General features: G+C 31.4%; 1 protein-coding gene across 20 annotated transcripts in view; it reads left to right on the plus strand.

Moving 5' to 3' along the window:
* LOC106081285 (muscle-specific protein 300 kDa) overlaps nt 1–13225 on the plus strand; it is a 315875-nt gene that overhangs the window by 202990 nt on the left and 99660 nt on the right. The window contains exon 1 of one of the 20 annotated variants that reach the window (XM_059364512.1): nt 6734–6843. The exons of the other annotated variants lie outside the window; for them this stretch is intronic. The gene's annotated coding sequence lies outside the window, so the exon portion shown is untranslated. Of the gene's footprint in view, nt 1–6733; nt 6844–13225 lie in introns of those variants that run through there. 20 annotated transcript variants of the gene reach the window in all.

The following is a 13225-nucleotide window of genomic DNA, read 5'->3' on the forward strand; positions in this document are numbered from 1 at the left end:
GACACTACAACCAACTATCGGCGAAAAGTGTGAAATCATTTCGAAGAAATTCATTCACATTTGCCGGCAAAATAGTCATCATCATCATTACCATCTCCATAACATTGTACACCACCATGTGCATGTGCTGCTGTCTGTATCACTATAGCAGAAATGTATTTGTGTGCGTGTGTGAGTAGAATTTTACGAGGTGCATACGAATAATGTGCAACTACAACAATAATTCATTAAATCTAACTTATAGCTGCAATTGAGCAGTCTAACTAACTAACAATAGACACATGCATGCCTTCGGCATATTGCCATTCGCGTTCGTATACGTATTCGTTTTTTTTTTTTTTGTTATGACTTTGCATTGAACAGTTGTAGTACTAAGGTCGGTTGTTGGTCGTTGCTGAGGTACCCCCACCCAAACACATGTTTCTTTGCATTTGATTCGCTATTGACGTAGCCGCTGTTGTTGTGTTCCCCCCACCTATTAAATTTGTATGCGAAAGAGGGAAGCAAGCAAGCAGCCGACAAAAAAATTAATAATAATAAAAACACAAACAAAACAATTTTCAATGTTTTTGTTATTTTTATTTATTTATTTTTTTGCTTTTAAAGGCAATGAGGTAATCGCATAATTATAAATTATTTTTAAACATCATATTTTCTCAAATGGCAAACAGAAAGAGTTGTCTTATTTCTTCATTAGGCGAGAGCTGAGTTTTTTTTTATTACTTCTGGGTTTCACTTGCCATCGAGCCTAGGAGCAAGAGAGTGGGAGAGCCAGAGAGTAAGAGCATGTCTGAGTGCAGCTTAGCATGTCGTGAGTTTTCCCCCAACATTCATGTATTGCTAATATAGAGATTTTCTAAAGGGATTTTAGCGTTTTTGTGCATTTTGCAAATGTAATTTATCAAAAGTGTATTAAGCAGTGAAATGCAAAATTCAACTCACAATATGATATCATTTGAAAGAAGGCTAAAATTTTGTCGTTATTCTATTTTAAGAAATTGCGTTAATTTTGTTGGTGGTGGAGATATTGGTTGGGCTATCCATTGGTAGATAAATTCTTGTAGTTTGGCAAATACTTGGAGGTTGAGAAAAGTTTAAAACTAAGGAAAACTATGAGAACTATTTATAATGGTAAGGAAAATACAATAGTTCCATTCACATAACATTTTACATATCAAGAAAGGGAACTATTGATATATGTTTAAATTAAATCCTATTTTTGGATTGAGGCTTATGAGGCTACCGTTAGAAGGATAAGGGCTATGATTTGGTTATTTTTTTAAACCCAATAATGTACGGCAGCTAAAATAAAACAACTTTATTGAAAGCAATAAAGCAATTTTATAAAAGCAATTTAAGAAAAAAAAACTTTTAATTAAAACTTAAACTGACTTACGCCTCAGATCAGTCATATTAAAACTTATGATTGTTGGCATATAAAACAAAGATACCAACGATGGACTAATATATCCAATAATTTTTGCCATGTTGCTTAGTCTGCTCATGCTTAGTTTATTTAGCACATTCAAACAAATGCCATAGCCAGCGGGAGACGCTCTGAAGTATACTATTGTCCAATACAAAGCTCAAGTTGTAATTTATTGACACTTGCCATACTTTTCTTTGAGTGTACTGTACTTCTTTGTACAAATATTTGTTTTCTTCTATAATAAAGAGGTTGCAAAGACATCTTTAGGCCGCGACTATGTCCACACACTTGGATTTGCAAGCTAAGTTAAACAGAATCAAGTAGAGTCGCTAGAAAGTATACAAATACATTTGTTTGCTACTTTGGTTGTTTGTTTATTTTGGTGTGGCTCTTAATTAAAGAGACTTTAATGGTATTTGAACGAACAGTTTTTTTAATCATTTATTTGTTTCCACTTTTTCTCAACCCAAGTAGTCCTCTTAAAATCAATTTAAAATTGCATTATCGAGTTTTTAAATATTTGCAACACAATTCTGTTCAAATATGCTTTGGTAAATTGAGTCAGAGATAGTCATAGTGTCTTAGAATCCATGTTTAAAAATCAAAAACTTAAGCTGTAGTAGTACAAAGCACTAGATATGTAGTGATTTCAGTTTCCAAGACTCTATTACATTTTAAGTTTGAAAATAAGGATATATTGCAGTTATGTTTTTTTTTTCAGATAAACTTTCTCTAGACAAAAAAAAAAATCCATAAACATTCAGCTTAGAAAATTTTCATAACATTTTCTCTAAACACAAAATGTTTATTAAATTTTTGAGAGAGAAAATTTCATTGAAACTTTAAATGCAAAATTGCCACAAAATATTCTGCGAAGACAAAACATGTTCATAACATTTTTTTTTAGATCGCAAGAAAATTTTTTCGAAGAAAAAATTTTCATAAAAATTTATTCATGTTCCCATGAAATTTTATCTCTTGAGATAATACTTTCGCGAAGATTTTTTTAAAGACAAAATTTGTTTAAAAAAAAATTGAAGTGATTACTGTATTCAATCCTGTTTCTGGATCACCCTAAGAATAACATTAACATATAAGGACGGGCTTAAGTCGGGCAATGCCGACCTTTTGAGCACATTGGGTATGCAGGCTAAGTCTCGAAACTAAAATTTGCTTAAATTTGAAATGAAAAAATTCGATCCATGCTACTTACAAAATCCTTAATTGTCTCCCCATACCACTTCCCTAAGTTGGTTCTTGTCTGGTATCGTGTCCCCAACTAAGAACCGGTGTCTGTTAGTCAAGAATGCCAGGCAATGACAAAGGAAATGCTCCAACGTCTCATTATTTTCATACACATGCTATTTCTTGCCGAACCGATTTTGTCGTAGTCCTTTGTGGCCCGTTATGACACCAAAAGCTATACTGACCTCCTTTTGGAAATAGCCTCCTTCTCTCACGAACCGTATCGTCCCCATAGGATTTTCGCCGTCCTACCGACTGTTTCGCTGTTCCACAGTGTTTGTCGCCCACGCCCTTAAATCGGACTGCGTGGTGCGTCAAATTGGCCCACCTTCGTCTTTCTCATAAACAGGCATATTTCAGTCTTCTCTGGGCATTGAGACTCCTGGGTCTAGCCCATTCATATGCCATATGCAAGACCCTTCAGCCCTTCTGCATAGCTGGTTCGGTTCCTTACCCCTAAGAAGTGTTACAACATCGTCTGCATAGCAGACGGGTTCAAATTCCTCCTCAGTCAGCACCCGTAATAGGTTATTTATGGTGCTCATCCAAAGGAGTGGCAATAAAATGCCCTCCTGTGCCACTTTCTCCCTTATATATAAGTAAGGGACCCACAATGTATCCACTTGTTCCTTAGCATATGGTTTACTCAGTCTCTAAGGGCTCGGTCCACCCATTACTGGTCTAAGGATTGGATGAATGTATCGGTCCGCACATTGTTAAACGCACCCTCGATGCCAATGCAAACCGCCAATGTGTTCGTCTTGGCATCGAAGGATTCTTCTATGTTATGCAAAACTTTCGTGCAGAGCAGTCTCCACCGACCTTTCCTTGACATAGGCATGCTGTTTGTATTTAAGCAGTTCGCTAGATGTCCTACTCTTTATCATGGTACGTATCCACAATGCGTTCCATGGTTTTGAGTAGAAAGGACGTAAAACTTATAGGCCTGTAGGCCTTTGGTGTCGCATAACTTGCCTTATCGGGCTTGGGTATAATCACCACCCTTGCCTCCTCCCAGGCTTTGGGGTAGGGATACATCTTTGAGATTTTGAATGTTTAGAGCTGAGGAGTTAATGCTAAATTAAAAGGCCCTAAAGGGCCTCTTGGCAGGCCCTTAAATTTGGTCACCTCGTCATTTGTTCGGGCTGCCAAATCTTAATTTGTTGTCTGGTTCTATTTTTTTATTTTTTTCCTTGATAGTGCTCAAAAATCCCTACAATAGCTATCTTAGTTTTGGCGATATTCTACTTTATAATTTTCAATTTCAATATTTCTGCCCGTTCTTAATCGATTGAGATTCTACCCACTGTGTTTCGTTAGCATTAGTGTTTGGAAAAGTCAGCTGATATATGTTTCATTGTTATCAATGAGATTTAAATCCAGTAATTTTTTGCTTTCCGGGGACTCAATCAAAGTACAGTATATTCGGGATCCTATAGACATACTTTCAAGTGAAGGCCACTTTTCTGAAAAAATTAACGCAATAAACATTTGTTCAATAACAATCATAATGCCACTTTATCCCGAATCTACTGCATACACACACACACTCTGATCAGTCTATCGAACACCCTTACGTATGGGGTACATTTGTAATAGAATTAAGCATACGCACGATGGGCCTTTCCTAAGGACTCACATTGCAACTATTCAAAGCGAATAGGAATAGGACAGATAAATAAAAACAGATGAAAGGTATTTTGTGTTTCAGTTTTTAAATATTAAAAAAATTGATATTAAGGCAATTGGTTATATATTTTCTTAAATATTCTTTTTCCTAAATTGTTTATAAAATAAAAAAGAAATAAAATTGATAGATTTATAGCCAAAAATGAATAACGAATTACTACTAAATACGATGAATATTAAAGAACAGGGGAAACTTCTAGTGTAGAATGTTTTAGAAAAATTCCGGCTCGTGTTATGGAAAGAGGTATCCTTATGCAATTTGGATTCATGTAAAGTAAACGAATGGTCAAAAAATACACAAAAAAACGCACATTTTTTATACCTACCATCGAAGGACAACACATCGAGATATTCATTTACGACCCTTGAAAGCATATATATATATATATGTATATATATATATATATATATATATATATATATATATATATATGTATATATATATATATATATATATATATGTATATGTATGTATATATATATATATATATATATATATATATATATATATATATATATATATATATATATATATATATATATATATATATATATATATATATATATATATATATATATATATATATATATATATATATATATATATATATATATATATATATATATATATATATATATATATATATATATATATATATATATATATATATATATATATATATATATATATATATATATATATATATATATATATATATATATATATATATATATATATATATATATATATATATATATATATATATATATATATATATATATATATATATATATATATATATATATATATATATATATATATATATATATATATATATATATATATATATATATATATATATATATATATATATATATATATATATATATATATATATATATATATATATATATATATATATATATATATAGAAATCAAAACTCTTAGGGAGTGAGTTCTCGAAGAGAAATTAAAACTGAAACTCACCACAAAGCTTTTTTTTTTTTGGTTTTGTTGAAAACACATTCTCAGAGCGACCAAAAGAAGAAGAAGACGAACAAGTCATGCCGAGTCTACCGGCATTTTTTCAGCTGCTTATCGGCGAAAGTGTGGTCTTTCCTGGTCTTATCTTAAAAGCTGATAAATTGAAATGTGTTTCTTTTTTTTTACTGGAATGACGGCACAAAATGGTATGGCAAGCCGGCAACAAGCTTGGCAGCAGCACTACTTGCTAGACGGCATTTATAATTGATTTTTCCTTTTAGCACCAAACAAAATAAGAAAAGAAAGAAAACAAACCCAAGAACCAGAATTATTGCCATTGAATCACATAATGGCAAAACAAGAAATCAAAACACTAGCACACACACACACATTATACACAGCCACACATACACGCATTTATGGCCGGCCCCCCACTGAAACTACTGCTACTCTCACCCAGCAGCAAATGGGGAAGAGCAAATGACTGGCAAATTGTGAGTGTTCAGCTTCTCTTCAAGACCTAAAGCTTCGGGTGGTGAATTTCGGGTTTCTTAACGTGTGTTGTTAGTTCGTCGGGTTGGTTGGTTGTACATGTTTAACACATTAAAGTTATTTTTGCCAAAAAAACCAACAACAACAACAAAAAAAAAACGGCAAAGCAAAAATGTATGCGGCGATCGTTATTTCCGTACTTTTGGTTAGCGGTCGCATTCAGTGTTAATATAGTCTTAGAGATAAGCAGACGTGTTTTTACTGGATGGCTGGAAATTAAAAGAAAAAAAAAAAGAAATTTTATGAAAAAAAAGAAGAATCACAAACACACAAACGAAAAAGATTGAATAATTTTTGTATGAGGAATAAATGAAAGAATTTATTCGACGCATAAAAAAGAGAGAAAAAAACAGATAAAAAAACTCTAAAAGTTTTATAGCGAAAAGTGCAAGAGATAAGAAAAACTAAAGGAGTCCGAAAGCAGAAACAGCACGAACAAGCAAGGATTAGCTTGCACAATTTTTTTTCGCAATTGGGTGCATTTGTTTTCCAACAACAAGAAGTATAAACCTTTGACCTTTTTCCCATTTAATCTTTTCTCAAAATTTCTTCTATTACCCAGAAACAAAGAGAAAGAGAGAAATAGCGAAGAGCGAGAAGAACAAGGATTTCATATCCTTTGGTGCTGCTGAGCAATCATAACCGCCTGCTTTGTGGATTACCAAGGCATATGATTGCTGGAAAATCCATTTTGAAGAGAAATTTTCAAAACCATCGCTCACAAGTCTAGTCGAGATTTGTAGGTCTTGTTAGTAGCTATTGCAAGCAGGGCACACTCCAACCTTTTTTTCACTTCGAAGAAGGTTGAGTAGTAGTGCGTTTTTTTTTAGGGGGAGACATCACAACAACAAGGCCATCGTTTTGAAATACTGAAAACGACAAACCTACGTTCGTTTATAATCCTTGAGCAAACTCTTCAAAAAAAAGACGTCTATAAAACAAGGTGGGTTTCGCACAAAAACTCAAGAAAAAAAAAAAAATCGGCCGATTAAGTCATCTTTTTTAGAGTTTTCGTATTGTGTTGTGTTTTTTACGCGTATCCGAGCCGAGCCAGGCTTCATTTAAAATGTATATATAAAATTCGGTGTATTTTTTTTTTTTGTTGAATTTCTTTGGAACTCGTCATGAAGCCAGACTAGCGGCTAAAATCATTAAGCAAACCAACAACAAGTCTACAACAATACTAAAGACTTGAGTAGACAAGCAACAGCAATAAGAGTTAAGAGGAAAAAAATGCCATTTAGTCAAGAGGTCGTTTACATTCGAGGTTTTGTGTTTAAGAGTTTTGAGAAATTTACAAAAAAATTTGTGAGGTCAAAGTGCAATTGAGAAATATTGCAGAGGTACTCAAAAAAATTCATTGTTTCTAAAAATGTTGCAAGGAAGTCTGAGACAAGCTGTCACAAATACTAAGCCTAATATTTTAGCTGTTTTGAATCCAAACTCGAAATTTGGAGATTTTGTTTTATTGTCTGCCTTAAGGCCCAAGTTTCGAAAATATTTTTCTAAACTTCGAACATTTCATTAGCAATTATTTTCATTTTTTTGTTTTGAAGAATTTCCATTTAGGAAGGATCTTTTTTTGTTGTTTCTTCGAATGAGCTAGTTTGTGTCCTTTATTTGTAAATGAAAAATTCCCAACAAAAATACCTGCTTATTTTTATTCTCCTTAGCCTTACATTGGTCGTTGCAACCTCATAAGTCAAACACCACAAATGACCTAAATTTTTAGGCGTTTTTCGGCATTTCTTTCGGCGTGCTCAGTGCCATTCACTTAACAAATGAAATGTTGAGCTTGCCACTGCCATTTCGAATTGGGGTTTCATGTGGCGCTGCCATTTTAATAGCTCGCTGGCTTGCTACTAGCTAGCTGGCTGGCTGGCTGGCTGGCTGGCTGGCTGGCTGGCTGGCTGGCTAGCAGGGCTGTATGCAAAGCAACGCAAATGAAACAAACAAATCTCCTCTGTAGCCTAGCAAAAACAGCCAAAATACCCTTGCCGTAATAAAATCAAACAAAAAAAGAATCACAAACACAAACAGCGATCAAACTAAAGTTAGCAACCAACCAATCTAAGCAAACACGAATCGCGAATAATCACTTTTACGCATAAATGCCATGAACTAAAGTACAACCCTTCCCCCAAACAAAAGCCATAGCAAACAATAGAAAGGCCAATAGATATAAAAATTTGACTTTCATTTTAGATTTTTGCAATTATTTACAAAGTGCATGCTTTAGTTAGCAATTAAAAATGCTAGCTTTTAGTTTGTTGTAGGGGTCTGGTAGCAAAGAGGTTTTTTTTTATGATTTTTAGCTAAATATTGCAGGGAATAGATAAAGTTGATAAAGTTAATAAAACCCGAATTTAATTATTACAAAGAATGGTGAAAGTGTGAAAATAAAATAAGATTTATTGATTTCTTCAAGTTGGACATTAAAACTTTCTAAAAAAAAATTAAATTTTTAATGTTTAAAGAGAGCTACGAATACATTAAAAAAATGGGGCAAATCAAATGTTTTGAATCTTTTACCTTAAAATTAACAATTTTCCTATAAAAATGCATTTTTATGTTCTAAAAGACACTCGGATTCATAAAGTCTAGGGATAAATCCTCTATTTTGATTCTTAAGATTAGTTTAATCTTAAATGTGGCTCTTTACGTGCAAGTATTTTGCTTTTCCATGAGTTTTATTGCAATTTTTTTGCAATTGGTAGATGGGGACAGTAGGAATTTTATGAATTTTCATTGCTAAATTTGGCTAACCAGCTTCTTAAAATTGTATATCAAATGTATATTACATCAATTCTTAGGATTTTGGAAGGATTTTGACATATTTTTTGTATAATAGCTGGGAACAGTAGGAATCCTGAGGAACTATTTATTCGCTTAATGAAGTTGGGCTACGATAATGGATGAATTGTTGTTAGATATAATAAATTTAATATATTATTGTATCATTTTCATTAGCTAAGCTAGTTAAAAAAAAAAATATCCAAGGATTCCTACTGTCCCCATCTACTATAGAGAATAAACCTATGCCAAAACCCTTAAATGTTATTAGAAGTGATCATTAAATAGTTTGCATGCTATTTTCTCTAGTCGGCTTCTGAAATTTAACAAAATATGCTCAAAGATTCCTACAGTCCCCACCTATTATATAAAAAACCAATGCGAAAAGTTCTTGGATATTATTATTCGGTAAACTATTTTCTTAAGTCAACTTCTGAAATTTAATAAAATATTCCCAAAGATTCCTACTGTCCCCATCTACTATAAAGAAAAAACCTATGCCAAATTCCTAAAAATGTTATCAGAAGTGATCCTTAAAAAGGTTTGCATGCTAAAAAGTTCTTAAATATTATTATTCGGTAAACTATTTGCTTGAGTCAACTTCTAAAATTTATTTAATGTAACCCACCTAACAGAACAAGAATTGAAGTGCTAAAAAATGGTATTGATTTCTTAAAATTCAATATTTGCCAAATGTATAAAAGAATCAATTCTTTTCAATTCTTTAGAGAAATATTTGTCATATTTTTTCGGTAGTAGATGGGTACAGTAGGTATCATGTTTATATATGTGATTGCTTCATTGCATTAGCCGGCACATCAGAATTTTCAATGTAGGCAAAAATTCTACGGCAGTTTAAGTATTAAAACTTTTCTAAATCATTTAACTTTGGTAGTAGTATGGGACAGTAGGAATCGTTACAATATATATGCTTCATCAGAAATTTCAATGTAGAAAAAATTCTATGGAAGTTTAAGCATCAAAACTTTTCTTAACCAATTTTACCATTGGTAGTAGTAGTGTGACAGTAGGAATTGTAATTATAGATTTTTTCATATGAGACAATGACAATCTAGAAAAAAATGCCATGCTAATGTAAATTTTAAAAGTTTCTTTGGCCAATTTGGCTTAATTTAATATTTTTGTCATATAAAGGATTTTTTTTTGGCTTTTTTATGATTTTCGAAGAAGTTTCAAACATTTTCTTCAGGTATAAGTTGGATAGAAAAAAATGTGTGGTTTTTGTGCTTCTTCAGAAATTTCAATGTAGCAAAAATTCTATGGTAGTTTAATCATCAAAACTTTTCTAAACCAATTTTAACATTGGTAGTAGTATGGGACAGTAGGTATTCAAATTATATATTTTTTCATATTGGAATATTGAAAATGAGACAATGGCAATCTAGAAAAAATGTAATGCTAATTTAACTTTTAAAAATTGATTTGGGCAATTTGGCTTAATTTAGTATTTTTATAATATAAAGGACTTTTTTATGATTTTCGAAGAAGTTTCAAACATTTTCTTCAGGTTTTATTAGTTGGATAGAAAAAATTGGTGTTAATTTAATCATACAGAGATTATAAGGCAAGTTTTTTCCTCTAGAATCAACATACATATTTTTTTATTTTAACAGCAGTTCCAAAAATTTGTATGTACTCAACTTTTTGCCAAACAATTTGGCTTTAACTAATAATTTTCTTTCATAAAAACGATTATTTTGCCATAAACACGGTTTTTACAAAAGTTTAAAATAACTTTTTAAAATAGTAGATGGGGACAGTAGGAATCTGGTTGAAATGTTTGCACCTTTTTTAAAGCCGGCGTTTTATAAAATGTTTATATAGAAGGAAGTTTTTGATTACTGATAAACACTCAAGAGTTTTCTAAGCCGAAATTGCTGAAAATAGATTTTTAATTTATTTTTTTTTAAGATTGAGAAGACATTTTTATAAAATTTGTGTACACTCAACATTTTGCCGTACAATTTTGGTCAGATTTATAATGTTTTATCATAAAAATGTGTATTTGACCACTAGTACAATTTTCACAAATGTTTTTAGATAGTAGGTAGGGACAGAAGGAATCTGGATTAAGTTTATTCTATTTCAGATGCTTTTGTATTGAAGAAGCTATAGAAACAATTTTTAAGCATTAAAAGTTTTGCAAGCCAAAATTGCAGCTCAAAACTTATTATTATTTTTTTTTTAAGATTTTAGATTGAATTGTTTATAAGGTTTATATATATTCACCATTTCGCTATACAATCTGGCTTGAATTTATAATTTTCAATCATATATAGGTTAATTTTACCATAAGTAAGATTTTCATGGAATTTAATAGCAACTTCTTATATAGTAGTTGGGGACAGTAGGAATCTCAATGATAATTTTTTCTATTTTAGAAGCTGTGGTATTAAAATATTTCTATATAGAAGGAATTTTAGGTATTTTTAAGTCATTCCCTAAGCATTTAAAGTTTTTTTTTTTTAAACTAAAATTGCCGCTTTTAATGTATTTTTTAAGATTTTTGTTAAATTGGGAAAGAAATGAACTTTCAGTGATAGTTTAACCACCACATTCTAATTTTTTTTAGATTTTGATTAGATTCACGGAATTAAATAGATAAAAAGGATTATTGTTTATGTTCTTCTTTATTCGGGAAGCCTGCCAACAAGATGTTTTTTTTTTTAATCTATTAAAACACAATGCGATTTCTAGAAGTTCAAAAAACGCCGCAACGAACAAGTTTTTCTTATATTCAAAATTTTTTCATCAAATCATCAACTAATCCAGTAACAGGTTTATGTTTTGTTTATATATGAATTTCCTATATGCTGTTAGAAATTGAATTCCAATTATTGTTCATTCAAAAATTAAAATTTGATTATTTTGGTCATAGAAATTCAAATTTTTTATTGGAGCCACAATAATAGACGTGTTTTTTTTTTGTTATAGTTGCCAAAACGCACTTTAGTCCTGTTTCTTTTAAACACTCAAGCTTCCATTCATAAGCGAACAGGTTTTTGCTTTGAAACAAATTGAGGTTTCTTTTCATAATGGAGGTTTATATTATCAACAAAAGTGTGTGAACATGCAAAAAACAAGCAGCTTAATTGTTAACCCGTTTACAAATTTTAAAGAAAATTATTTGGAGAAAAACAAAGCTTTTCAAAATTAAGGGAAAACCCCTCTTCAAAACATAGTTGCTCTAATAGAATATTATCTTGATCCCCATTTGACCAATGACTTTATGGGAATATAGGATATCAAGATCAATGGGTTATAGGACATTGTATATCGGATTCTTTCATGTTATAATCAATAATGTTGCACCTCTTTCACTAGTCGCTTATAGCATCAGTTTAACTTTTCTTTATTGAAAGCGTAGTCTCATTATTTTTTCTTAAAATCTTTTTAATTAACATTTCTAATAGGTTTTTCTTTGACTTTTTTGGTTTTTCAGTCTTCTTTAATTAAAAATTATGTAGCTGGTAATTTATAGATTCCTACTGTCCCTTCCTATTTCAAAGATAATTTTAACATTTCTATTAAATTTTTGGAAATACTGCGATATTCCCTGTAATCATGCCTATTTCTATAAGCTTTGCATTTTACTCCCGGTGTGCAAATTCTTATGAGATATCAAAACTACAACATTACATCCTAACAGGGACCCCATATTTAACTATGGTGACTAAAGTCCCCTTTTAAAGTTTCCCTGGTACCCATTTCATATTCTATGATTTAAGCTGATCTTCAAATGGCAAAAATCAATAGTCTTTGAATATTTTTGTAGAGAAATTTTCAAAATTTCGGTAAGGATGTTTATCAGCCTTAACTATATTCCTACTGTTCCAATCTACTAGTATATTACTTTCGCCTGTAATTAATTTCTTTTGCTCTTTGAGAAACAACCATAGTCTTTTAATATTTTCTTAGATAAATTTACAAAATTTCGGAAATGATGTTTATCACCCTTAACTATATTCCTACTGTTCCAATCTACTAATATATTACTTTCGCCTGTAATTCATTTCTTTTGCTCATTTAGAATTTGTTAAACAGGGTATTTTGTATGTTGATACAGTAGGAATTGTATTTGATTTAGTTTGTTCAATTATAAGATGCTCAAGCAAGATGCTCAAGCAAGATGCTCAAAAATCTTAGCAATGTCATCTCCTCAGAGTAGATGGATACATTAGGAATGCAGTTTTAGTTTATAGTGTTCTACGGGAAACGTAGGTAGGAGCGGCATGTTTCTGCTGGGAATGTTCAGAACGATTGTCTTAAATAGGAGCAGTGAGGTTGTAATAGGTAGGCACAGTATGTTCATAGTAGATAGGGACAGTAGGTTCGTAGTAGGTTGATGCAGTAGGAATGACGTTCAATATTTTTCAATTGATATTTTCAATTCTGGTTCATCCAAGGGATTACGTTTATTAGGTGCTTTACTTTGTTTACTCCCTATGGTAGATAGTTACAGTAGAAACTTAGCAATGTCATCTCCTCAGAGTAGATGATTACATTAGGAA

Source organism: Stomoxys calcitrans, chromosome 3 (genome assembly GCF_963082655.1).
Source record: "Stomoxys calcitrans chromosome 3, idStoCalc2.1, whole genome shotgun sequence".
Lineage (NCBI taxonomy): Eukaryota > Metazoa > Arthropoda > Insecta > Diptera > Muscidae > Stomoxys > Stomoxys calcitrans.